We start from the raw sequence: 27,396 nt of genomic DNA, 5'->3' as shown, positions 1-27,396 counted from the left end.
CCTCTCCCACTCCCCCTGCCTGTGTTCCCTCTCTCGCTGGCTGTTCTGTCAAAAAAATAAAATCTTTAAAAAAAAAATGAGGTTTATAGGGGCACCTGGGTGGCTCAGTAGGTTACACACCTGCCTTCAGCTCAGGTCATAATGCAGGAGTCCTGAGGTCAAGCCCAACGGCAGGCTCCCTGCTCAGGGGGTAGTCTGCCTCTCTCTCTGCCCCCCTCTCTGCTCTTTCTCTAATAAATATATTCTTTTTTTTTTTTTTTAAAGATTTTATTTATTTATTCAACAGAGATAGAGACAGCCAGCGAGAGAGGGAACAGAAGCAGGGGGAGTGGGAGAGGAAGAAGCAGGCTCATAGTGGAGGAGCCTGATGTGGGGCTCGATCCCGCAACGCCGGGATCACGCCCTGAGCTGAAGGCAGACGCTTAACCGCTGTGCCACCCAGGCGCCCCCTAATAAATATATTCTTAAAACAAAAAGAAGTTGTTTATAAATTCCTACATGGTTAAGTTCTGACCTACCTATAATTCAAGTGTCTAACAAATCAGTAGCAATTTTCCCCTAGTTCGGAGTTGGATATATAATTGGTAAACCATCTCGTGCTCACCAAACATTTGGGTTGTAACTTTACTCCTTAGGAATCAAGTCACTGGTTGTTGAAACAACCTGGTTTTAAAGAGTTAACCAAGCAGTGTGTGTTTTCCAGAGTTATCAGAACTGGTTTATGCTATTTTGCTTTCTAAAGAAGGAAGAAACCTAAAGTAGGTGATGAATACTGAAAACCTCAGGTTTCAAAAACAAACTAAAATCCTAACCTAAAAAGACTAGGCTGAAAAAAATTTCCACTCATTGGAGAGTCATTTAAAATTTTTTTTAAGGGTACTTTAAAAATGTGATCGTGTCTGTGGATTACAGAATAATCTAAAAGCAAAAGGTATCCTTAGGATAGTTATGAACAAATTATTATTTTTACTATGACTAACAAGACAGGTAACTATGTACTGGTATATACTTTTATTCATTTTATTTTTTAAAAACGTGAGTGTAATTGACATGTTACATTAGTTTCACTATACAACAGGGATTTGACAAGATTATACATTATGCTATGCTCACAAGTGTAGCCTACTATGTCACCATACAACACTATCAGAGTATCACTGACTATATTTCTTCTGCTGCATTCTCTCCTGTGACTTTATTCCATATAATTTAGCCATCTAAATAAAGAAAACAAATGAAATCTGTTCCCACTCTTAGATCTAAACTGTGAACATGTCCCCTTTCTTGTTAGATCAGTCTCCTATGAAGACTGAATACACTCAGCTTTGACACTCATCTTTTAAAACTACCAAATTTAAAACAATTATTTTTCTTGAAAGTCAGCTGTTTTTTCACTTCAGATCCAGGCAACATGCATGGATGTTTTGTAATGTCTAATATACTACACCTCCTTACTCCGACTCTCATTCAGGTTCTTACTCGTCTACATTAAGGGCTCTTAAGTGTCAGTCCCTTCCTCTAAGGTTCTAAGGTTGAAGGGTAAATAAGATTTAAAACAGGGGCGCCTGGGTGGCGCAGTCGTTAAGCGTCTGCCTTTGGCTCGGGGCGTGAGCCCAGTGTTCTGGGATCGAGCCCCACATAAGGCTTCTCCGCTAGGAGGCTGCTTCTTCCTCTCCCACTCCCCCTGCTTGTGTTCCCTCTCTTGCTGGATGGCTGTCAAATAAATAAAATCTTAAAAAAAAAAAAAAGAAAAAGAAAAGAAAAGAAAGAAATCACTGCTCTGCCAACCTCAGGTAAGTAGCACTTAACAGAGATGAAGTACAAACAATAGTATGAAATATGTTTCTGGGCACTCAGCATTCCTTTTTGGGGGTGAAGAGACTCATTAGCAGTTAAAGATTATGAGTGTTTAAACTACAACTTTCCAACAACTCTCCACTCTTGCTAAACTAGTAGGAGTGACCCAGTACAGCTTACCTTGCTAATTTAAAACAAAAACTGTTATTCCTAAATCCTTAATTCCATCTGTTATATCCTTACTTACTAACCAGTGATCTTTTCTTTCTTTGATGTTAGCTGTTAGCAACAAACCAACCTATACAAAAGAAATGGAAGCGGCATTAAAACTGAGCTAAATTTAAAAAGGTAGAATAAAAGTTGGAAGAAACCAGCACATAAACATTTAGATAAAAATGTTTCAAAAGTTCTAATTACCATAGTTTATCGTGCCAACCTAACTGAAAATATAAGGGCCGGGAATTATGTTTTGTGTCTTAAATATGGTAGGAATGCCAATTATTTTATTCAAATTAGAGCTGGAGTTCCAGTTTGTCCCAGGAACAAAGCAATCAGAGGGGGAAAACCAGATTATAGTTTTAAATTTGAGACACAAATATCAATATACTTTGGGAGGGGCACTTTAAAAAATACTTTTGAGGATAAGGAATATTTAAGTGACATAATCTCTTAGAATAAATTTCTGTATAACTCGATTTAAGTTTTAGTTCATTTACTCTAGGTCGATAACCAATTTATTAGGACCAGTACTGTTTAAGAGATAGTTGTTCAGTGAAGGTATATTCTCTACCTCGGAAAGACAAGGCTGACCATACTGCTGTTTTGTGGTGTGCTTACAACAAAGGAACAACAACAAAAAACACACCCAAATCCAATTTTCTTTTATAATACAAATACAAGAAAAACTCTGCATACTTCAATGCTTATGGCAAACAGACAAGGAATGGAAAAGGCCATAAATACTTAGAACAAAACGCAATCACAAGCTCTAAATAGGACAAGCACAGCTGGGAAACTAGGTACATTCAGAAATTTTGTTCTGTAAATTACCACTACACTGCGAGCAAAAGGACCTCCAATAGATTTCTCAGCTCTTCACTGGCTCCATTTTTACATTAAAGTTTACAATTCACACTGAATATTAAAGAGCCCATTTTCTACACCTACTGTTAAATCATTCCAGAGAACTCTAGAACAGTGGGCTTTTGCTAGCTTCCTATTTGCATCATTCAGGTCAAAGAAGAGTACTGTTAGTTTCTCTATTTTCCAAATCAAACTCCAAACTTAAAGATGTTTCAAATTTGAGTAATTAACAGGGAGAGTACGGGCCTGACATTTTTAAGGACTTTGAGAGACACCAGCCAAAGATAGACGCCTAACAGACTGAGCCACCCAGGTGCCCCAATCTTTTTTTTTTCCTGAAGATTTGAGAGAGAGAGCGAGAGCGCGCGCACTTTCGTACAGGGGGAGGGGTGGCTCCATCTCAGGACCCTGAGACCATGACCTGAGCTGAACCCAGAATTCATACTGAATGACGCTCAACCGACTAAGCCACCCAGGCAACCCTAGACCTGATCTTTTTGAATAACAGAAGGCAGTTAACTTTTGAAATGTTTTTTGAATACTCAGGAATAAACCTATCTTTCTCTTAAGAAAACCAATCAAGTTGATTCAAGGTATCCAAAGCCCTGAAAACTTTTTTTGAGGACTACTTTCAAATACGAATTTCAGGTTTAGTGTTAACATACGTAACATCTTGTCCAGGAAGAATGAGATAGCATTAAATTCATTTTTCAGGAAGTTAAACTCATCAGGTGGTATGTTTAACCATCACAATTTAAGGTGTATTTAATGGTTTCAGTTCAATTCTCAGACATAGATCTTTTCGTTCTACACTTAGGCAACACTCAAGTCAGGGGTGGGGCAGAGAAAAATTCCATATAAAAACAAAATCCAGTGAAGTCCCTTATAATTCTGAGTATTTTCTTACTTTGAACTTGAGCCTCAAAAGATAGACAATCACTATTCAAAAATACCCCAAAAGCTTTAACAGCAAAGAGTCCCCAATGTTTATAAAACTCAAATCTGACTCTTAGAATTCTTATTAAGGAGCTCCATTTTACATGCAATTTTAATAAGCCCTATTATTGGAATGCCAATCTCATGATACATAACACGTGTAGGTACCAGAGGATGGCACATGGACACTTATAAATGACAGCAAGAAAAATGACAAAATCTAAACTCAAGGGCACAAAAAATGGGTCCTCTAGTATCAGAGCAAGCAGTACTAAATAATAAGCCCCAAACACATCGAAGAATTATAAACCCAAATAATCACTGTTTATATACTGAAGCTTGTAGATTAAAATGGTCTCCAGATTTGAGAAATACGCTGTTGAAAAATAAAGCCAGTTTTGTTTCCCATCTTTCTGGAGGCAGAAATAGCCCATCAGCAGCCCCCTGTCCCCTCTCATATAAGTCAAAGGTGAGGAAAACTCGCCTGTGAGCCTCTGAATCCTTCATTTCCTCATCAAACCCTGGTGGTCAAGTGTTTTTCAAAAAAGTATGAAAGCTATGTTTTACAGTTTGCACTGAAGTTTATTAGTAGAGTGTTAACCACCTAAAAAAACACCACCACACCGCCACAAAAAACTTGTACACCTGAAATGCCAACCAAGTGTCAAGCACTAGGCTAGGTCACTGACGTAAAGAATGGTTCATAGGATTTGGGAGCAAGAATTTGGAAGTTTCAGGAGGCAAAGTCTCAAGTTATCCAGGAGTGGGAAGAAATACTTCGGGTGGTGTAGACAGACACACAATGTATGAAACGGTACTCCCTATGTATTTTACCAATTAGGGGATGTCTGCCACCTGAAGCCAGTTATAAAACTTCCAATTATATAACAGATGATTTGAATAAAAATATACGAAAGCTGGGGTATGGTTTACTCAAATAATGAAATAGGATGAGAAGCAAAAATTTTTTGAGAGGATGGGTGAACAAAGTTCTTTGGAATCTAATACCAAGCTCAGTAATTTTATGGGAGTTTAGGAAGCCTTTGGGCCCCCTTGTATACCTTAACATTGCACTTATAGCTAAGATAAAAATTTAGGCCTTACTGGAGAGTCAGGCACAAATGAATTTCCCCAGAGAGAACATGTAACACAAGAAGGTAGTCAAAGAAATAATTCCAAGTAGTATTTAAAACGCCACAGGAACGTGGCAAAAGAAAAACTAGAGCTCAAGATCTGGCAATTAGGAATAATGTGGACAAGCTGATGAAAAAGACAGAAACAAGGATGTTAATTAGCTTGAAAAATGGCCTCTCTTCCTTATTAAGGCAAAGGGAAGCTAGGAAGACTATGAAAATTACCTTAAAAACCTGACTTCATATTCGGTCCCCTTTTCCCTGAGCCAAAATAAAAGCTACTATGACAGTTAAGGGAAACACAACTTATACATGACAAAAAATCCTCTAAGTTATTCAAGCAAGAGTTCTTATATGCAAAATGCCCATTTTCTATTCACAACGGACTAACACTTTGAACTCTAAAATCTTTGTGCTGCTTAATATTTACAGTTTAATTACAGGCTTTTCAGTTCATTCATATTATTACTTCACTGAAAGCCACAAAAACTAGCCAAGGGTTTAAGTATAAACAAATGAATTAAAAAATCTTGTTTTCGACCTACGAAGTCTGCAACTAACACTAAAAGAAATAACATAACCTTGACCTGAGTTAAACCCGTCTTTTCAGGTCCAGCAAACGTTTCCTCCTAGCAGATGTGTTCTGTCAAAAAACCAGCCAGGTTTCACTGCAAATGTCTGTTGTGTGTAACTCCCTGCTCTCAACACCACCCAAGGGGAGAAGCCTTTTGAATTTTCACTAGTTTCGTTAATGGCTACCTTGCTTGTTTGGCCAAGTGAGAATAATCAAAAACAAAACTAGTATTTCTTACTGAATCTACCAAGATGGACTAAAAAACTTTTGAACTAAAGATCTTCAACTAAGAAGGTTTCTAAAACTAAAGTCCATACGTCTACAGAAGTGATTTAGAGAGGTAGGCTTCATAATGGTGCAAGAATCTTAATATTTACTGAAAGTGATTTCATCTTTTATTTTTAAAAACCATAGTTAAGAAGCGACAGAAAGACAAGTATTGAAAACATCCTTACTTCATACAGATTACAACACTAGCAGCTTTTATTGTTATTACTAATCAGGCCTAAATTTAAAAAGAAAAGCACAGCCACTAAGATTACACTTCTTGTAGAATATAGACAGGATATGAGAAGTGCAGAGAGAAGGAACAGAAAGCCTGAAAAGGGTCCTCAAAATTCTGATGGTAACTTTTAGGAAATTTTCAGTGTTCCTGGATGTTATTTACACCTTTTACGCTTGCTTCCAAATTTAGTAAATATTTTTCTACTGGGATCTGAGAAAACTTTACGTCTTCTCAGAAAATAACTGATCCTTCTTGACGTTGTGGCCCAGCTAGTCTCTCCTTTTCACTCAGTCCAGTGGCCCTCAGGGACTCACAGTTGATTGCGACTCCTACATTAGGAACCTGCCACCTTACGTAAGTACTTTGCAAGGAGAAAGGTAGATAAGAAAATAGGGCACCAAACCTTCTCCTCCACCAACCGCCGTCACACCCCAGAAGGAGTGTCCCTCCGGGGCTTTCCCCCGGGAGCCGCAGCTGTAAGCTACAAGGGGGGAGGGGAAGCGCTCTCAAACAGTCATCTCTTCCTCTTCAGGCCGCCAACGCCGACCGCACCACAGTCTCCTCCGCCCAAGCCCTTTCCCCTCCCCCGCACCAGCCTGGGTCGGAGCCAAACCCCACAGGAATGCAGCCCGGTCACATGCGCTGCGGCGGCGGTGGACGTGTCTCTCCCCCCGCGCCCCAAGGAGACCCAGCGCCATCTTGCCCTGACGCAGTTACAAAAAGTCATGGGAGGAATTGTGTCTCCTCATCCGCGCCAGCGCCCCAAAGTTTCGCAGAGGCCGAGCCGGGGCCCTCACCTCGCGCAGGGAGAGGAGAAAATACTCAGGGAAGAGCCTTGAGATTCTCTTCGCCACTGCTTGGTTCCATATCAGCCGCGGCAGCAACGATCACCATCGTCACTTCTCCCTCTCTGCCTTTGCAACAGCCTCCCCCGACGGCTCTGGCCCCACCCGCTGCTGCAGCATGAAGTCATCGCTAGCCAATCGGGACGCGGCCGACAAAACACATCAGGCACTGATTGGCTGCGCGAACCGCCTCTGCCTCTCCCCACTCGGCTTACCAAGCGCTCCTGGTCTCCTTGGAGCGAGAAGACGGAAACCGCCATTTCGGGGGAAAGACCCCGAAAACAAGAACCGGAATCACCGTGTTATTTTAGTGGGGAAACCCTTGTTTTATTCTTTGGCCTCCCCCTTTTTTCTTCGAGATAACCGTCTATCTGTCCCGCCCTCGTTTAATCACCACATAAAGGAACTCCCGCTCCCCACCCCGCACATTGTCCCGCCGGCGGGGAAATCCTTCCCCGGGGCCAAAAGTACGAGGCAGCGACGGCAACTGCACCGACGGCAACGGCAGCTTTTTACCCCGATACACGGTGGCAGGAAAGCGGCGCTGACGGTGGCTGTACTTTTCTTGTTGCTTCTCCCCCCGACCTCTTCCGTTTCTCGCTCCTCCATCGAGACGGCGCTGGACGCTCCAGCTCTGCTTTTATCCGGTGCCCGGAGTCTGCGCACTGGAGCCTCCTCAGCCCCTAGTGGGCGTCGAGTGACACCCCAACCGAGTTCACCCAGCGCTGGAGGCCAGACGGGGGAGGGGGAGACTGAGACTGAGGTTGTTTGGGGAGTGGGAGAAAGTGCATCGCTTTAGGAGGGTGAGGGGAGTGGGGCCGTTCCCAGGGCCTACAGTCCTTATCCTTCCACCCAGTAGTGGCGTGCCCAAGCTCGCCGATATCCAGACTTGAGGGCTGCTCAGGGAAAAGGGGTAAAGAACCAATCCCACCAAATACCGAAACTTCCCCAAACCTTCTGAGAATTGTTGAATGCACCTGTTGTGAAAAAGACGGAGATTCTGCCCACCTCTCTGCCTCCAGTTGGCTATCTTCAAGCCTCTGTAGGAGAGGCAACGGCGGGCAGCAGCCCACAAGCAAAATGGCGGCGGGCAGCTTCGTCCCCTCCCCCTCTGCCCCTGCGGAGCGGGGCGGGCGGGCCCCGTGCACTTGCCGCCCGCGGCCGCCGCCGCCGCCGCCGCCGCCGCGGCCGCCGCCGTCGCCGCCATTTTCCCAGAGCGAGAGGCAGTGACACTGAGCGGGCGCAGGGGGCCGAGTCGGAGACCGTGCCTGAGTTCGGGAGCGGCCACAGAGGAGGCATAGACACTCTGAGCAGCCTTGCCGTCGCCTCTGCGTTCCTGTTTACTGTCTGGGTGCCCCCTCCCCTACTCCTTGATTGCTGGTGAAGAGGCTGCGCGCTGCTGTTTGGGGAGGGGGTGTGTGGAGCCGGGTCCTGTGTCCGCAGTGGCTGCTGTCGGGGGGTCGTCTGTTCGCGGAGGTGTGGAGAGACTCCTTGGGGGTCGAGCAGATAACGGGGTTCGAGTGTCTGGTGTGTGAACATCACAGGTCAGTGCCTGTCGTCTCCTTGGGAGTTCTTGGGGTTTGCGGGGTGGAGGGACGCGTGTTTCAAGGGGGAGGGGGCTCTCATTTTTATCCTTCTGGGAGGGGGTTTGGGGGAGTCGACGTTGACTCTCAGGTGTCTGGGCTGGAGCAAGACGCTGCTTATTTGAATCGAATTTATTCTTTCTCTTCCCTGACCCTAGAAAGGGAGCATTATGGCGGGTTCTAGGGTTGGGGAAAGGGGAAACTGGCAGTTAAACCCCCTTTTGAGTGGGAGTTAGGGAGGGGGCGCACTCCTCATTGGCAGCGGGTTAAGGCCGCTTGGGTGAGGAGGGAGGCTTGTGACTGTTGTAGGGTTTGTGTCGAAGTGGTCCCAGGAGCTGCCAGCTCTCCCTTTCCTCGACCGCATCTTGTTCAGGTGCTGAAAAACCGTATAGGCCCCATTTTCTTCTTCTTCCATTAATTGCCTGGCATTCTCTGGTATAATTTTCTGGTAAATACCAAGAGGGTTAAAAGGACGCTCTGGGTCTCTATCTCCCTTTGTGGGAGAACGAGACAGCTCCTCATCCTCTCCGGGAGAGGGTAAACCCGCCCCTGAGGTGGTCACCCCAGTACCCAGCCTTCTCAGTCTCCTCCCCCACTCCTCTTGCATTATCGCCGTCCTTTACTGTACCGGAGGCTTAGAATCCACAATATGGCACATTTCAGAAAAGCTTATTTTGACCAAGGGATTGGCACAAGCACTGTGGCAGCAGATACAGAAGAGAAACAAACGGTTCACTGTGCTAAACGGGGGAGGGGGGGAGAAAAAAAAACAATCCGGAGTGCTCTCTTCTACTGGCCTCAGTTCCGTAGAGATCCGTTCTTGCTAGAGTCTCTTAAGAATGGTACAATTTAAAGTCAAAGAGAAATCGCTAGAGTTCGCTTTGGAGTAAACACCGGGTTTTTTGTTTAGTTTTGTTTTGGGGGTTTTTTTTTTGTGGTTTTTTTTTTTTCTTTCTTATTTCCCCTCCTTTTAGAGATGTGAATAACGTAAGGTGTTGGAGTTCTGGAGACCTTGGAGAGAATAAAGTGAGGTGCATTCAACTCGAGGCTGGAGACATCAATACCTAATTGGAAGATAGCCCCGTTTTTTCTTTTATTTTTCGAGATGGGAAGTAAAAAGTGAAATTTCCCTCTTTTGTCCTTTACAGATTCTAAAAATGGCGGCCCCAGGCTGATGTTGTGGTAATCTAATCAGCTCGGGTCCTCCACACCCCATGCAGTGCGTTTGTCTGCAGCATATTACAGGCTTATTATGTTTACATGAAAAGGCTGTGCTGCTTTTCTTCCCCAGTTTACAAAAATGTGTTGATTTTACTGCAAATTACAATGCTGTGTTTTAGTTGATTAATTTTATTGGTTTTTCCTGAGAGGCAAATAAAATGACACCACTTTCGAAAAAAATTAAAACACTCAGGTAGCCTTAGAAATTTCAGTAGAGAGGGTAGGTGCTCTTAAACATTTTAAAAAATGTATTTGGGACAAGGAATAGTTTTTGCTCGGTTTAGTGCAGGTGTTTTTTTATTCACTGTGCTAAAGTAAGTTAAAATGTTTAGTGAGTGTGTAACTAACATTTTGTGTGACTAGGTGTTTTAATTTAGAGTGAAATGTTTCCCATCCACCTCTTGACCAATTTTGTGAATTTTGGTTTTTGTACTCTTTCAGATTAATTTTTAGGGAGCTGTACAAACAAGCCTAAACCTGTTACTTCACTGGGTGTGGAGATGCTTGTTCTTCTATTATATTTTGCATCCATTTTTCTCATATATTAAGCATTCCTTTAAGAATTTTCTAAGTTTGTATATTTTATGAAGTGTAGCTGCATGCTTTGCTGTCTTTTAAAATTGTTTTATAGCATACTATCAGAATTATGTAAGTAGAAAAGTAAGGCTTCTTGAAATCCGTCCCCCCCATGCCCATTTACCTATTTTAGTATGTGGAACTTAGTCTGTTTTAATGACTTTAAATATAAGCCATACAGTAATATAGGGTCTTGAATCCATTTTATGCTAATTTCAGAATCTAATAGATTGAGGCAGAAAATTAAATGGTGTCACTTAATAGTATTTTAAAAAGTGGGAATGATTAAAATTCATCTCTGTAGTGGGATGTTGATCTTTTCGGCCTGAACTCATCAGTGAGATATCAGTGGGCCATTAATGGCATTTAATGACCATTCTGATATGGAATAACCAAAAGATGAGTGCCTTTCAATGCAGTAGTTCTTTAAAAGGTTGGAGAATATACACCCTTTCATGATTCTTTTATTCCACTGTAAATTCTGCTCTCATATTTACGGTGGAACAAGAGAATTATTGAAGTTCATATACGAACTAGAACTTTCTGTTCTACGAAATAATTGTAGAAATAACTAGCTTAGAGAGTTTCATCATGGAAGACTAAGCACATAACCTTAGAATCTTTGAAATATTTTATTGTAAAATGATATGTTGTTGGGTAGTAGGAATTTGTGTAGGGATTTCTGGTCAATACTCATTTTTATTATGCTCTGAGTGATCATGGAAGTCTAGAATCCGTAACTGCTGTGTAAAGATTGTGCATTTGTTTTATAGACTATGTGGTTAAGGTCTGTGGTTCAGAAGGTTGGTACTTTAAACTTACTATCTAACGTAGGAAATCGGTATACTCTTAGGGAGATTTGGTTTATGTAGCCATGGGACGGAACGCTGTCTACACCCATTGTTTTTTCTTGATAGTGACCTTGATCAGGTCTAGACACACAAAGCATTTGGACTTGTCTTCAAATAAACAATACCAAGTTGGAAATTATGAGAAAAGCTGCCTTCACGCTCTTAGCTTTCTTCCTACTGGGCTGCTTCATTGCTTTGGATTTTGTTTGCTTGTTTTATGTTTTACGTATATTGTACTTTATAAATAACATGGCTATAAATGTTTAGTTTTTGTTAATGTATACTCCATTGACTGTATGTCTTTTAAATTATAATTGCAGAGGCAGATTTTCTAAAAGGTTAGGCCTGGTGTTTATTCTCAGTGAGTTTTGATGCAATAGGTCTCTTGGGGGAGAAAACTAGTTAAATGGTCTTTGTTCTTAGGGTAGCTGAGTTTTGAGGGATTAGGTGTTTATCTGTTTAAGTGGATTTGATGTAGTTGGAGAGCAAATTTTATTTTTGGAGACTATATTTTGATCATACTTCCCTTTTGTTGTCAGTGTACGTTATAGGATCCCTTTGATCTCAATTTAAGTTTAGAACCTTTACAGGGCTCCTCCATTTCCCTTTGAGTCTTTAGATCTCTGATAACTCTCACAATTTTGGCTTGTCTGTCTTAACAGCTTCCAGCCAGAGAATCTTACCATGTATACCACAGTAAGCTTTAGGACTTCTTGGATCTAAAATGAGGAAGTGAGGATAAAAGCCAATTAATAATTTAGGAGAAATTCTTCCCTTTAACGCATACCTTAGTGGTCTTAGTGAAAGTCTAACTTCTTAAATGGGTTTCTTATTTCTAAGAATAATGTACCCATTTTCGTGCATCGAAGTCTTACGCCTATGATTTTATTTTTAAAAGTGTGTTACGTAAATCCTAACAGCTCTGCTTTTCTGGAAGTTAATACTGGGACTTAAATGTGTACTATCGAGTGTTTAAAATGGAGAAAACCAAAAAGACCTGGAAGAGCTATCAAAAACTGCTAAAGAAATATTGGTATGGAATTTTTGCAAAAGATGCTGTGTTTATTTTTTAAAATATGTTCATAATGTGTAATTAGCTTTCATCTCCAAAGGATTGATTCACAGTAGAGAGTAGGTGCTCAATTATTTGTTGCATTTAAAGCTTTTCATTTAAGCAAACACATCTCAAATATTCAGGGTGATCAGGGACTGTTCCTTGTCATATGTTAGAATAAATGTTTAATAACATTCAGAGAGACTTTTTAGTGTTGGCTATAGAATTATTTTTACTGTATGGTAAAATTACTCTTTTGTGTTGACTGGGAAAATAACAAGGATACTATTTAGATATATAAATGTTGGTTTTTAGGCTGAGTTTAAAATTGGAGTAGCTGTCTCTTTTATTGGCTTTTGTAATGTACAGGTGTTGGGAAGAGCCTTATTTTTTTAATATTAAACGAATAATAAGTTATCACTTAAAAATTTGTTTAATATGGAAGAGCAATACTAATGGTTGAAAATAGTTTTTAGTGCACCAAATTTGAAGTAACAGTACTTAACTAAAATCTTGTTATTGCAATTAAACAGTATTTTATAGAGAGGTAGAAGTTAACCAAAAGAATTTTTTTTTTTGTTATTGTGAGCACTCATGCTAAGTGCTACATTAAAAAATCAGATGGTGGTGACTAAGACTAAGTTAATTACATGTTATTTGTATCTTTAAGAATACGAGAAGTTTTTATTAACTGTTAGTAACTAGGATGCTTTTTTACTTAGACTCAAGAAAATAGTTGGGTCTTAAATTTCACTTGATAAATATTTTCCCTGAGTATGAAATCAGTTCTTTCTTCCTCATAGACAGCTCATAAATAAAATTTTATTTTTAGATAGCTTAGGAAAGCCATTTTTGTATTGTTAGGTGCATTTTCCAGCTTTATTGGAAAATCTGATGTGATTATTTACAAGAACTATTTAAGCTGTTTGGGATCTTGGACTTTTCAATGCAACAGGTCAATCAGAATTCTTTTTTGATATGTTGAATTGCGATGCCATCAAAACAGATACTATGGCTTTTCATGCATAAGTTATCTATAATATAGTAATTTAGTGAGTAAATAATCAACTACTTGTCCATTATTTTTAGTTAAAATATTTATTTTTGCATTTTAAAGTTGTCTTAAGTGTGAAATCTGGATTTAAGACAGGACCTGAGAAACAAAATGATTTATGTAACTTTCTTTATTGTACAGTTGGAGTTGTACAATTGGAGGAGAGAGATAATTTTCTAGCAACTCTTAGATGTTTGCTTAACTTCGAGTTAATTCAAAGCAATAAACATTTCGGTCCTGAATTTATAATTGAGAAGGAACATTGAGTAATCACACCTGTGTTATAGCTAACTTGGTTGCAGCATTTAAGGTCTGAGCCTGTGGCATAAAGTTAAGTAATGGAACAGTGGGATTGAGATAGTTTTGGTTTGTGGTATTCATAAGATAATTTTAAAGTTCAAGTTCATAGAATTATGTTATCTAACATTTTATCTGAGACCAGAAAAATTTTCAAAAGGTATTTAAACATAATTTTTAAGACTTTAACTGAATTTACTGTGAGCAATTATTTTAAACTTAATTTGAATTAAGTAAATTTAAAGATTAAATATGTCTTCCCGTATTTCTCACTCGTCTAAGAATAAAGCCTCCTGTCAGTGGTTTTTAGCAGAAAGTGAGGAATGTGATGTGAAGAATTAAGTATTAGAATATTGTTAGGAAAACTTTTTTTTTAAAGTTTACATATCAGGGGACTATATATGAGAAAGATACACTCTTCCGATATTTTTTACAGACTTATTTCACAGACTAATAATGAAATATAATAGTTTCTTTTTTGATTTTACAGAGAGACCTCTTAAATTCCTCTGTTTTTTTGTATGTTGTTTAAAGAAAAGTTTCAGGAATTTGAAAATCCATTTTCTCTTTAATGAAGTGGCAAAAGATGGGAAGATTCTTGATGTGACTGATTTGAAAGGTTGAGACTCTGCTTCATTAACCATAAATTGATGGGGTTCTGAGGTTGGTCTGATACATAGTAGCTCCTCTTGAGAAATAAGTTTTTTCCTTTTGAATTATTTGCTTTTCTGCTGCTTCTCTTTAAATTAAGCTGCATAATTGGCTGAATTGACACAGCCTTATTACATCTTACCATTAAGCCCCTAGCAAAACCATATTTTTTCAAGCACAGACAAAAGATTAATTTAAGTAGCTACTGTTTCCCTTGCACTGTTTATTTCTACTTCTCAAAAGCTTGCTGTTCCAGGGTTTGTTTGGATGCAAGGTACAGAAATCAGCTCCAACTAGCCTAAGTAAAAGATTTGTTTTAAGATGGAAGGGAAATCTTAGAGAACTTTTTTTGAAGAAAGTACAGTTGGACCTCACAGGAATTGGCAAGGTGTCAGTGAGCCACTGTTCTCCATCTTGATCCCTTTAATTAGCTGTGACTGGTTAAGGAGATGGTGGTAGAGTGGGTATTTATGGTGTGGGAGAGTTTGTTTGGATGGAGAGCAAGAGGAGGACAATTGTCTTTTTTCCGGGATGTTTAAATGTACTTGGGAGGGCCTCAAACTAAATAGTATCAAACGGATGATTCCACTTTTTAATTTTAAAAATACAAATATATAAATATATGCATGTATGTTGAGGAATACTGCCAAAAAACCAAGGTGTTTTAATGCTTTTATTTTTATTTATTTATTTTTTTAAAGATTTCATTTATTTGGCAGAGAGAGACACAGTGAGAGAGGGAACACAAGCAGGGGGAGTGGGAGAGGTAGAAGCAGGCTTCCACTTAGCAGGGAGCCCAATGCGGGGCTCTATCCCAGGACTCTGGGATCATGACCTGAGCCGAAGGCAGAAGCTTAATGACTGAGCCACCCAGGTGCCCCTTACTGCTTTTATTTTAAAATAATTTCAGTCTTAAAGAAGTTACATGAACAGTATAAAACTTCCCTTAAACCATTTACTCGGATCCCCTGATTTTTAACCTTTTGTCACATTTGCTTTATTATTTTCTCTGTACATATAAAAAGAAATTCTTAACTCTTTGAGAGTAGATTGCATATATGATGCCATCTACACTTAAGTATGCATTTCCTAAGATCATCTTTTTTTTTTCTTTTTTTTTTTTTTTTAAGATTTTATTTATTTATTTGACAGAGATAGAGACAGCCAGCGAGGAGAGGGAACACAAGCAGGGGGAGTGGGAGAGGAAGAAGCAGGCTCATAGCGGAGGAGCCTGATGTGGGGCGATCCCATAACGCCGGGATCACGCCCTGAGCCGAAGGCAGACGCTTAACCGCTGTGCCACCCAGGCGCCCCTCAAGCATCTTTTCTTAAGTAACCAGAGTGGTTACATTTAGGAAATTTAGCATTGATGTAATACTTTTCATCTGGACTGTTGTCCATATTCCATTTTCATCGGTTGTCCCAATTATGCCCTTTATTAGCACTTTTTTTTCTGGTGCAGTTGCCAAATCAGGATCAGATTGCATTTAGTTCTCAGGTCTCTTTGTCTTTCATGACATTGGCAGGCTAGTTATTAAACAGTGTCCCTCAGTTGGGTTTATCTAAGGTTTCTTTCTGATTAGATTCAGATTTTGCATTTTTTTCTGGAATACTAGAGATGCAATATGTGGGTTTTTTACTTTGTTTTGTTTTAATTATTTGGATGCACTTAATGTTTGCCCCTTGTCAGTAGTTCGTTTTGATTGCTTGGTTAAGGTGTGGAGTAGTTTCTCCATTGTATAGTTACTGTTTCTCTTTTTGCCATTATTAAGTAATTTGTGGGAAGGTATTTTGAGGTTGTGTAAATATTCTGTTCCCTGTCAGACTTTCCTAGACTTAGTGTCTATTGGTGCCTGAATAAGTTTTTACCATGTGGCTGCAAATACACCAAAGTTTCTAGCAGTGATTTGTGTCTGGGTAATTGGAATTGTGGGAGTTTTCTCTTCTGGTCTTTCTGTGAGACAGATGGATTGCTTTTGTAATCACAACAGATTTAAAAAAAATTTAAGGAAGGAAAGTGTAGATAATTTGGATAATGTCAGATAGTGTCAGTTTTCTACACAAATGGGATTTAAGATAGCCTACTGAATGCTGGTCTAATTTGAAATTCAGAATATAGAAAATAAGTACATAGGCTGTTAAATTATTTTTTTTAAATTACGGTGTTCCAATTCCTCATTTAGTTTTTACAATTATTGCTAAATGAACCTTGCGTTACAGTTGTTTAGGTTTACAATTTGCTATTAATGCTAGCATTTTGATTTCTAAGACAAGGCTGAAAATACGTTTTTTAATTATGGTGTTATTCCTTGTTCTCTGTTAAAAAAAATCCTTGAAGTAATTCTTCTGAAGAAAAATATGTTTTTCTGAAATTATTGAGATAAGTTTTTTATTTTAACATATATGCAAGTTTGCTGTTTTAAAAAGGGTGGGTGAGATGGTACATTTAATACAGCAGAGCATCAAATATCTGTAACTCTTAGAACAAAGTGGTGTATGATTTTTGGAACAAATAGAGTACTCATTGAGGAAAAGTTCAAAAGGACAAGAAAAGGATAAGAAACAGGGAGAACATTTATTCAGATTTTAATTACATTGTAATGATACTTTTATCAATTTGACATATTTCCCCTTAATGATAGCAAAATAATTGTAGTGAAGTTGGGCAGTAATTTGAATATTTTGCTGATTTAAGCCCTGGGTAACATATTAAATGAAAAATGGTAATTTTTTTATTAAATGAAAATTAGAAATTTTCAGGGAAAATTGGGAGAAGAAAATTTTAAAACTTGTGAATACTTGTGGAGATTATATTCTCTAAAGCTTAAAATTTCCATCTGAGAAAGTTAAGATCATATTTCAAAATAAGGAGGATTAATAAGATGATACAGTTGAATCAGCGTTTTGTAGGTGCTTAATTGATTTAAAACTCATTTGAATAAACTATCTGTGTCTTAAGAGAATGAAAGTTCAGGGGCGCCTGGGTGGCACAGCGGTTAGGCGTCTGCCTTCGGCTCAGGGTGTGATCCCAGCGTTATGGGATCGAGCCCCACATCAGGCTCCTCCACTATGAGCCTGCCTCTTCCTCTCCCACTCCCCCTGCTTGTGTTCCCTCTCTCGCTGGCTGTCTCTATCTCTGTCAAATAAATAAATAAAATCTCTAAAAAAAAATTAAAAGAGAATGAAAGTTCAGTTTGTAGCACTACTAAATCATATTCTGTTGTCTTAAAAAAGTAGGGGGTGAGAGGTGCAAAACCAAATTCCATGATGAACTGAGGATTGTCTTTTTAGGCCACACCCCCCATCCTGGTTATGTAAAGTAGCATCCTATTGACTGAAGTTAAGAAACTAGAGTTAGAATTGACTTGTGAGATCTTTTATTTAAATATTTTTCATTGTGGTCCAGGGACCACATGTATTATTTACGTGGAATGCTTACTAAAACAAACATTCTTGGGCCCCATTTCAGACCTACTTAATCACAGCTAGTGGAGCCTTGAATTTGCATTTTAGTTACTAATCTCAGCTGTATTTTACACTGTTCTAGCTCTTCTCTTTTATTTTACAAGTAGAACAGAAACCAGGGAGATTAAATAATTTTTCTTAGGTCATGTAATTAGATAGGATCAAGGATTAAAATTTAGGTCACAATTCTTGATACTTTAATAAACTTTTTCAAGAAACCATCCTGACTGTCCTCTTGAGAAGCCAGACCACTGTTTTTAGATTCTCTGAATGAAGGAATATTAGTCTTTGTGCAGTGTCATGAGACAGACTCTCCATGTTTTGTGTTTCTGTACATCCCAATTCAGGATGATCTATCGGTTTCCAGAACCCACTTGTTATTTGTATAAGAGTCATGGATTGGAATTCTAGCAATACAAATTGTGATCAAGTTGTGAGCCCTGAATGCCAGGATGGAAGATTATGGACTTTATGGGAGAGCTGCTAAAAAATTTGTTTTGGGGAGTGACATACTGGGACATGATTATCCCCTCTAATTCTTAAGATTATGAAAGTGATATATGCTTATTAAGAGAGCTCAAACAATACTTCTTTAGAGGCAGTATTGCGTAGGACTTAAAAGTAGGAACTGGAACCATAATCACACCAGGTTGTATTGCTTTGTGATCTTGGGCACGTTACTTATATTTTAGTGCCTTAGTTTCTTGATCTGCAAAATTGAGATAATGATATAGTCTATCTTATAGAGTCATTTTGAGAATTCAGTGAGTTAATGTGTGTACAGTTCTTAGTAAGTGTTCCAGCTGTTCGTATTGTAGCTGCTTCTGGAAAAAAAGTGAGTTTCTGACTCTATCTTAATTGTCTCTCATGTGCTGTGGTGCTATTTATTTATATTTATGTGTGTGTGTGTGTATATATATATATGTTTTTTTTTAATAGTATTTTCCCCAAAGCCTTTTTATGTAGATACTACAGAAGATTCCTTAACCTTCACTTAAAAAATATTAATGCCAGAGGCACCAGGGTGGCACAGTTGCTTAGGTGTCCACTCTTTGTTTCGGCTCAGGTCACAATCAGGGTCCTGGGATCAAGCCCCACATTGGGCTCCGCTCAGCGTGGAGTCTGCTTGAGATTGTCTCCCTTTCCCTCTGCCCTCCTGCTTGTGCTCTCTAAAATAAATAAATCTTTAAAAAATATTAATGCCAGTTGTATGTTGAATGATGTAAACTACTCTGTGATGCTCTGACTAGTTGAGTTGAATGTTCGTGAGAGTCCTGTTTGTTCCCAAATACATTAATCCCATTGCACTTGTGTTTATATTATTATATATAACATAAACCAATGATAAATGAATGTGAAGAGAGAATTGTTTAAATGAAAACTAAGTTAACAACTTTGGAAAACTTGTTAAAAACACATTAATTGCTAAAGAAAGTTGTTAAATTAGTTATGGGCAAGATAACTAAAAGAAAATGGGGAAAAATAATACAAATCCAGATCTAGAAGGAAGTCTACATTCACATTGTTCCACTGGTGTCTAAGTAATTTCTTATCTTGAAGTAATCTAAAACCAAAAACTATAGACAATGCATCACAGCTATGGTTGATACAAGAATGAGAACCCAAAAGTCCAAGTAGGGGAGCCATGTTTGAGAACATTTTAGCTTGATACTAAAATATTGGTGAATGATATTTTAAATTAAAAATACAGTGTTTAAGATATATATAATTTTTAAATGAATCTCCATGCTAACTGGCTTTGATGAGCTCACAAAATTTCAAATTCCTGTTGTATGTATAAATCCAGTTTTTTTTTTTTTTGGTATCTTGGAAATCTTAAAATGCTCTTTCATGCTGATATCTTGATTTCAGACTCTGACATATTATAATAAGTTAATAAAGTTTGCATATCTGAGTAATTTTCTTAATGGAGGCTTAGATCTAATTCCGTAATTCATTCTTGAGAGTGAGATGCATAGACGTTTTTTAACTACGCTTATCTATGTATGTACATAATGTTTTGTATTGTAAAGACAGGTCTTAAAATTAAGTTGGAAGGTGAAAGTGGATATAGCCTGTCTCATAGCAGATATACTGGTCAGTAATAGCACTTGTATCTACCAACTTCATTCTTGACATTTTATTTTTCCCTTTATTGTACAGTGTCTCCATGATTATATGCCTGTTCAAGACTGGCTACTCTAAAAGCTTGAACAAGACATATTATAAGAAGTTAATAAAGTTTGCATATCTGAGTAATTTTCTTAATGGAGGCTTAGATCTAATTCCGTAATTCATTCTTGAGAGTGAGATGCATAGACGTTTTTTAACTACGCTTCAACTCTCGATAGTTCTTACGCACTGGTCCTTTTATTTCCAGTTTTTTGTTTTTTTCTATTTATATTAATGTATGCAGAGGAAGAAGTTGATTGTTGAATACTGTAAGTCTTGGGATTAAAAGGACTGGGGAAAGTGCTGTAGAAATAAATGGTTTAAACGTGGAAAGTATTTTTTCTTTTGCTAGTCTCTTGCTGATTTTGTAGTTTGTTAATACTTAGAAATTACTCTTTTTTAGACTTAAGGTTTCTATAGTAAATATCTTAAATGTAGAATTTTAAGATTTTTTCAGATATTTACAATAATAGAGCCGCTGTTTTTCACTAAGTGGCTTTAGTGGTCAACAGATTTGTGACTGGGGTTGATTAAATTTATCATTGGATTGAATAATGGGAACTTCATGCTTTTAATTCTAAGAAGGAAGGTGCTAACATTCATACCAACTCTGCAAGGTAGATATTTTACCCATTTTTTATGAGAGGCCTAGAGAGACTCAGGGTCACATAATTAAAAGAGTGACTGATCAAGGGGTGCCTGGGTGGTTCAGTTAGTTAAGCATCCAACTCTTGATTTCAGCTCATGTCATGATTTCAAGATCGTGAGATCGAGCCCCACATCAGGCTTTGCACCGGTGTGTAGCCTGCTTAAGATTCCTCCCCCTTACTCCCTCACGTACTCACTCGCGCACTCTCTCAAAAAAAAAAGAAAAAAGGAGTGGCTGACCAAGAATTCGAATTCACATCATTTGAAAAAATTCTGTATTGATCCTTATAAAGACTAATTTTTGGCTAAGTAATGAGAATACACAAATCATTATCAAAGGCAATTACTTAAAACTACTCTAAGATACCTTTGATTATATTGCCCTTGCTCATTAAAAGGGCCTTAAGGGCAACTTAATTTTGTTCACTGCTCATTCCCGAGCACATAGACCAGTATCCAGAACATGTTAACATAAATATGTTAAATGGATAAATTTGAGTTTATTACATTTTAAATTAATAGAATAGTTGCCCTATAATCTGGGGGAGAAGTGCTTAAAAACATGCAAGATTTCTTCCATTGTTTGGAGACCAGATATTCAGAACTCGATGGTGACAAGCTGGAAGGATGGTTGATTATTGGAAATTACTCAGATGATGAAGATGATGGTGGGAACCATGGAAACTGAGGAAAAATGAATCTGGAACCCTGAGGAGGCACAAAAGGCTAGGTGAGCAAATATAATGGGAGATTAGAAAAAAGAAGGATTAAAAAGAATTGGGAGAATGGGATACGAACAAGAAATGGAATGAAAAGTGTGTGGAAGAGAGCCAGTTTGAACGTTTAACTTTTGCAGTGATGGCAGATATTGAATAGATACATACCCTATAGACGGCTAGGGATAGGAAATCAAACAGGAATGAATGGTGAAATGCAAGATGGATGGAGACTAATAAGGGGTGGATTGAGCCTTGAGAGTCTCCACATTTTAAAAGTAATAAGAGAAAGAAACAGTTACAAAAAACAAAACAAAAAAATTTCCAGAAGGAAATCAGTAATGTTCTTCCGTGGCAGGTATTTTGCTTTGTTTTGAGAAAAGTTGAGAAAAGTGTTCATCTAAAAGGGGGAGGAAGGGATTGAATGTGTTAGGGTAAGGAAGAATATGATTTAATCAAGGATAATTTTTTTTTAAAGATTTTATTTATTTATGTGACAGACAGACAGCCAGCGAGAGAGGGAACACAGCAGGGGAGTGGGAGAGGAAGAAGCAGGCTGCCAGCAGAGGAGCCTGATGTGGGACTTGATCCCGGAACGCCAGGATCACGCCCTGAGCGGAAGGCAGACGCCTAACGACTGCGCCACCCAGGCGCCCCAATCAAGGATAATTTAAGTGGTATCTTAACCACCACATTCTAGGCTTTGATAGCTAAAATGTAAATATTCCAGTTCTTGGTATAGGGTAAAGTAGATGATCCAGTTTTGAGAGCTAAGCATCTAATAGCTATTTCAAAATAATGGGTCAAAATGTAAGCTAGTGGTTTAAAAAACTATAATACATTCTTTGGGAAGTTAAGGGAACAGATTAGGGTAGAACAGGTTTTATAGCTGGAATAGTTTTTTGAGGTAGTCTGGCTCAATTTTTGTTTATAGATGAGGAAACAGCCCTCAGGGGGTTGATCTGCTAGAGACCTCGAAGCTAGTTTTGTAGCAGAAAAGTCTTAAGTTGGGAAGTTGAGAATCTTCCAAGGAAGCATAGTAAGTACTTACATGATCCTTGAAGTTTTTTTTTTTTTTTTTAAGATTTTAAAAATTTGTTTATTTGACAGTGAGCGAGAGAGGGAACACAAGCAAGGGGAGTGTGAGAGGGAGAAGCAGGCTTCCTGCCGCTGAGCAGGGAGCCTGATGCGGGGCTCAATCCCAGGACCCTGGGATCATGACCTGAGCCAAAGGCAGATGCTTAATGGCTCAGCCACCCAGGCGCCCCTAACCTTGAAGCTTTAATAAGATTTTTTTGGGTGGGATGGAAAAACGTAAAGGAATATTACTTTAGAAAATTTGAAGGGGAATGAGCAAAGATATGCCAACGATAGCAAAAAGACTGGCATAATCAGAGAATTTATGTATTGGAATATTAGCATGGAACAGGGTAACCTGATAATGTCAAGATTAGGAACTTAACTGTAATTACTGTGAGCTACTATGCTTTTTTGAAGAGGCCAAAATTAGGATACTAGTGGGTTTTGAAGTATATCTGTTCAGTGTCTAAGCAGTTGTTATAAAGGGCTGGAGCAAATGTGTTTTTAAAAAATAAGACATCCAGGCCACATCCCAGGCTTACTAAATCAGAATCTGTGGGAATGAGGCCTAGGAATCCATCATTTTCAATTCCAGACCCCAGGTATATGAAAAGTAGCAGTTTGTGGATTCATGTCAAGTTAGAATAGAGAAAGCGACCACTTAGAAAATTACTCTGGCAGCCCAGGGCTGAGATAGTAAAATGTAGACAGTAGAATCTGAAAGATTTATTTAAATCCTATTAATTCGATTTGATACGTATTGTTTTTAGATAGTGAAATAAGAGAGGACTTGATCTCTAATCTGAAAGAAATGATTCAAAATTGTGATTGAAGGAATACTTAGTTAATCCTGGAGAGGATATTGTTTTACTTGAGACTAGAATGAAGAATGAGAAAATAAAATTATTGCCAACTTTAATTGTTTCAGTCAAAAATTGTGCCCTCACCTGGTGGGATACATATTTAAAGGCTGAAAAAACAATAATGAACCAGCCTAACAGTCTGTATAGGTTGACTAAAAGATAAATGCAGTTTTTTTGTTGTTTTTGTTTGATTTTTTATTACAAAAGACTCCAGCACTACTTTTGGAAGCTTATTTTTCCTTTTCTGCTTTGTGCAGGTAGAGTTTACCAGTGAAATAAGTTTTTCATGTCATATGTTGAGTCAGGAAGTATTTTCTTTTAGACAGTGATTTTTGAGCTATTCTCCAGGAAGCCATAGGCTTTTCATGGAATTTAACTGGTAGGTGGGAGGATGTATAGGTAGGAACGTTCCCCTGCCACCCTCTTCAACCACAGACTTAGCAAATATGAGGTACAAATGCCTACTGTACCTGTTCACAGACATTACTGATCACTTGAGGCCTTCTCCCTTTATATCTGGCTGTGGCCTCCTTAACATAGTACTTCAAGTTGACATTAGCAATCGTTAGGGAAAGCATAGGAGATTCAAGCTGTTTTTCATCCTGGAATCAAAATACGTGCTTAGATTTCACTGTGAAATTTCATTCATAAAAAAGTTTGTGTCAGTACTCAGAAAGGTTTGAAGGCCACAGTTTTAATGTCATTTTATAAGATTAAATTTTAAATTTTGAAGTAATGTAGATTTACATGCCTTTGTAAGAAATTATACAGAGAGGGGCGCCTGGGTGGCAGTTGGTTAAGTGTCTGTCTTTGGCTCGGGTCATGATCCTGGAGTCCGAGGATCAAGCCCTACATCGGGCTCCTTGCTCAGTAGGGAGTCTCCTTCTCCCTCTGCCCGTCCCCCTGCTTGTGCTCACACATGCATGCTCTCTCTCACACACATAAATAAACAAATCTTTAAAAAAAACAAACTATTTTTCCTTTACCCAGTTTCCCTCTCCATGGTAACATCTTGCAAAACTGTAGTACAGTGTCACAACCACAATATTGACATTGATACAATCTATCCACTTTGTTCACATTTCCCCAGTTTTACCCCTTTGTGCATGGGCATGTGTGTCTGTGTTTAGTTCTCTGCATTTTTATCACATACATAGGTCCTCTACCATAGTTAAGACAGTTCCATCTCTACAAGAATCCCTGGTGTTACCCCCATTATACACTGATCTGTTCTGTTTCTGTAATTTGTCATTCAAGACTCTTATGTAAATGGAATTATACGCTATGTGATCTTTTTGGGATTGGCTTTTTTATTTCACTCAACATAATTTCCTGGATATTCGTCCAAGTTTTTGCATGTATCAGTAATTCCTTTATATTGCTAAGTAGTGTTCCAGTTAATGTCATTTTCCCATTTGATAGGTACCACATAAGACGTGCAGCCTCAGACTTTTCCTTTTAAATCTGCAGAACATGTCTCTCATTTTCTTTTGTTAACTTCCCTGATTCTGTTTTCTCCTAACATTTCAATCCCCAACTCCATGAGGACTACTGGCAGCACAGTTTAAAAATTACTCATGTAGATAGCAATTTTTTTTTAAAGATTTTATTCATTCATTCGACAGAGATAGAGACAGCCAGCGAGAGAGGGAACACAAGCAGGGGGGGTGGGAGAGGAAGAAGCAGGTTCATAGTAGAGGCGCCTGATGTGGGGCTCGATCCCATAACACTGGGATCATACCCTGAGCCGAAGGCAGACGCCTAACCGCTGTGCCACCCAGGTGCCCCGATAGCAATTTGTTTTAAACAGAAGGAAGTTGTAGAACCCATGAAGTATGTGGTATTATGCTTTACAGGTATGATGCTTCACATATGTGATGCTTTACATTGAAGTATGTGGTATTACTGCTTTTGTACATAAAAGTAAGCTTTTAAGGAATTTGGGAAGATGCGATTATTCTCAGGTTTGAAGATTTTTTTCCTTTTGCACTGTGTAGTGAGCAGTAAATTCTAAGCTATGTAGTTGTGGGCCATATGGCAAGTAGAAAGTGGCAATAGATAACTGTTTCAGCAGGAAATAGCTTTTGTTAGTTATATTCTCAGGTATGAGTAAAGACTAAAATCCTGAGAGCAGTTTTGTGTGTATAGGAAACAAATTGTATGTTTATACCCAGGGACTCCAGTCTAATCTCTCAACTCTTATCAGTCACTGAATTGCTATTTTATTTATTTATTTTTTTAAAGATTTTGTTTATTTATTAGCATGAGCAGGGAGAGAAAGAAGCAGACTCCCTGCTGAGCAGGGAGCTGGATGCCCTGCTCCATCCCAGCACTCTGGGATCATGACCTGAGCCACAGGCAGGCTATTAAACCAACTGAGCCACCCAGGTACCCCTGAATTGCTACTTTAAAAGGCCACATTTTACACTGTAGTTTAGTGATCTCCAACACTTTGGGGGATGACAAATACTACTCAAAAATAATAGTGTGGTGCATTAAAAAACTGATAGTATTGAAATTAATTATTTTAACTCATAGGTGCTTTGAGGTGGGGAAGGAGGAATGTACCAGTACTTCAGCTGGTTGCAGAACTGGTGTTTAGAAGTTTTCCAAAAACTCTAGTAGAAAGAATGGTACCCCATTATATAATGCCAGACAAATAGTTCACTATATTGTATTCATACATGTATTTTTTAAATTAATGGACTTCATCTTTTAGAGCAAGTTTAGGTTCACTTCAAAACTGAGAGGAAAGTATAGATTTCCTACATGCCTCCTCCTGACCCAAGTACAACCTTCTTCATCGTCAGTGTTCCTCATTATTATGGTACATTTGTTGCATTCAGTGAACCAGCATTGAAACATCATTATCAGCTGAATGTATAGTTTGCATTACACTCACTCTTTGTCTTCATGTATTTTTTTTATTTTTTATTATTTTTTTAAAATTTTTAAAAAGATTTTATTTATTTATTTGACAGAGATAGAGACAGCCAGCGAGAGAGGGAACACAAACAGGGGGAGTGGGAGAGGAAGAAGCAGGCTCCCAGCAGAGGAGCCTGATGTGGGGCTCGATCCCAGATTGCCGGGATCACGCCCTGAGCCGAAGGCAGATGCTTAACCGCTGTGCCACCCAGGCGCCCCCATGTACTTTTTTTTTTAAAAGGTTGTTCTTAGGGCGCCTGGGTGGCTCAGATTGTTGGGTGACTGCCTTCGGCTCAGGTCATGGTCCTGGGGTCTGAGGATCGAGCCCCACATCTGGCTCACGGCTCAGCAGGGAGTCTGCTTCTTCTGCCTCTCCCCCTGCTCATGCTCTCTCTCTGTCTCAAATAAATAAATAAAATCTTTAAGAAAATTAAAAAAAGACTGTTCTTCTTAATACTTTAATACCTTTTTTTTTAAGTTTATTTATTTATTTTGTTAGGAATCTCTACACCCAACGTGGGGCTCAAACCCACTATCCTGAGATTGGGAGTCACGTGCTTTTCTTACTGAGCCAGCCGGGCACCCTGGTCAGAAATTCTTAATAGTTTACTTGACTTTTTACAAGTATAATAGTTGAGAATTGTTCTCCAGTACTCATTCTTAAGGACTTTTACTAAATATTTAATTCCCAGAAATTTTATCTGATCATCAAGCTAGCACTGAGTGCCACACACAGTCTTTGAAACAGTGATTCAGAAATAGGTTCTGTGATTATTCCTATTTACAGATGAGGAGCTAAGGCTTCAAGAGAATAAGTAACCATTATTAGTAAGTGGCAGAATGTGAAAGCTGAAGCATTGCTACTTTGACATTGAGTTTAGTAGTAACAGAATTGTGCTAAATGTGATAACAATGAAACACTGTGAGACTTTTACAGAATCAGAAAATACGCTTTTTTGAACATTGAATTTTATATATAGGTTTCCATTTTTCAAGTAGGTCCACTAACACTAACCCTGACACAAGAGTACAGGTTTTCTTAAATAGATTTTATTTGCTATAAAAGTATTATAATGTAGGTTGGTGAAATTGTTTCTAGGAACCAAGTGGTTGTTAAAAGGGGATTCAAGTTAAAATTTAAGTGGTTATATAGGTGGCCTTTGCTTAACAAATAGTTTCGTGTAAGGAATTGAGTTATATTTGTGCAAATTAGTAATCTCAAATTTGGTGCGTGGTTCCCTAACTTCAGTATACTAGCGAAGCACGTTTGTTCCTGAAAATAATAGAGAATTTGAATGTCCTTTGATTATGTCCTTTGCACCATCCCTGAAATATTTTTTTTTAATTTTTTTTTTTTTTAAAGATTT

The 27,396-nt window shown here is 38.5% G+C and overlaps 1 protein-coding gene and 1 long non-coding RNA gene across 3 annotated transcripts in view; one reads left to right on the top strand and one right to left on the bottom strand.

Annotated features, from left to right (window-relative positions):
- Positions 1–7,982, bottom strand: part of LOC117803419 — a 36,455-nt gene extending 28,473 nt beyond the window's left edge. The window contains exons 1-2 of one of the 2 annotated variants that reach the window (XR_004627265.1): positions 7,851–7,982; positions 6,826–7,598 (exon numbers count right to left, since the gene is read on the bottom strand). This is a non-coding gene — a long non-coding RNA (uncharacterized LOC117803419). Of the gene's footprint in view, positions 1–5,895; positions 7,599–7,850 lie in introns of those variants that run through there. The other variant, XR_004627264.1, reaches the window with a different exon arrangement.
- A 59-nt stretch (positions 7,983–8,041) lies between these two features.
- KMT2E (lysine methyltransferase 2E (inactive)) overlaps positions 8,042–27,396 on the top strand; it is an 89,908-nt gene continuing 70,553 nt past the window's right edge. The window contains exon 1 of the mRNA XM_034666751.1: positions 8,042–8,417. The gene's annotated coding sequence lies outside the window, so the exon portion shown is untranslated. The remainder of the gene's footprint in view (positions 8,418–27,396) is intronic.

This window comes from Ailuropoda melanoleuca, chromosome 1 (assembly GCF_002007445.2).
Source record: "Ailuropoda melanoleuca isolate Jingjing chromosome 1, ASM200744v2, whole genome shotgun sequence".
NCBI lineage: Eukaryota > Metazoa > Chordata > Mammalia > Carnivora > Ursidae > Ailuropoda > Ailuropoda melanoleuca.
Note: the sequence above shows the minus strand (reverse complement) of the source record. Positions and strands in the feature narration are given on the sequence as shown.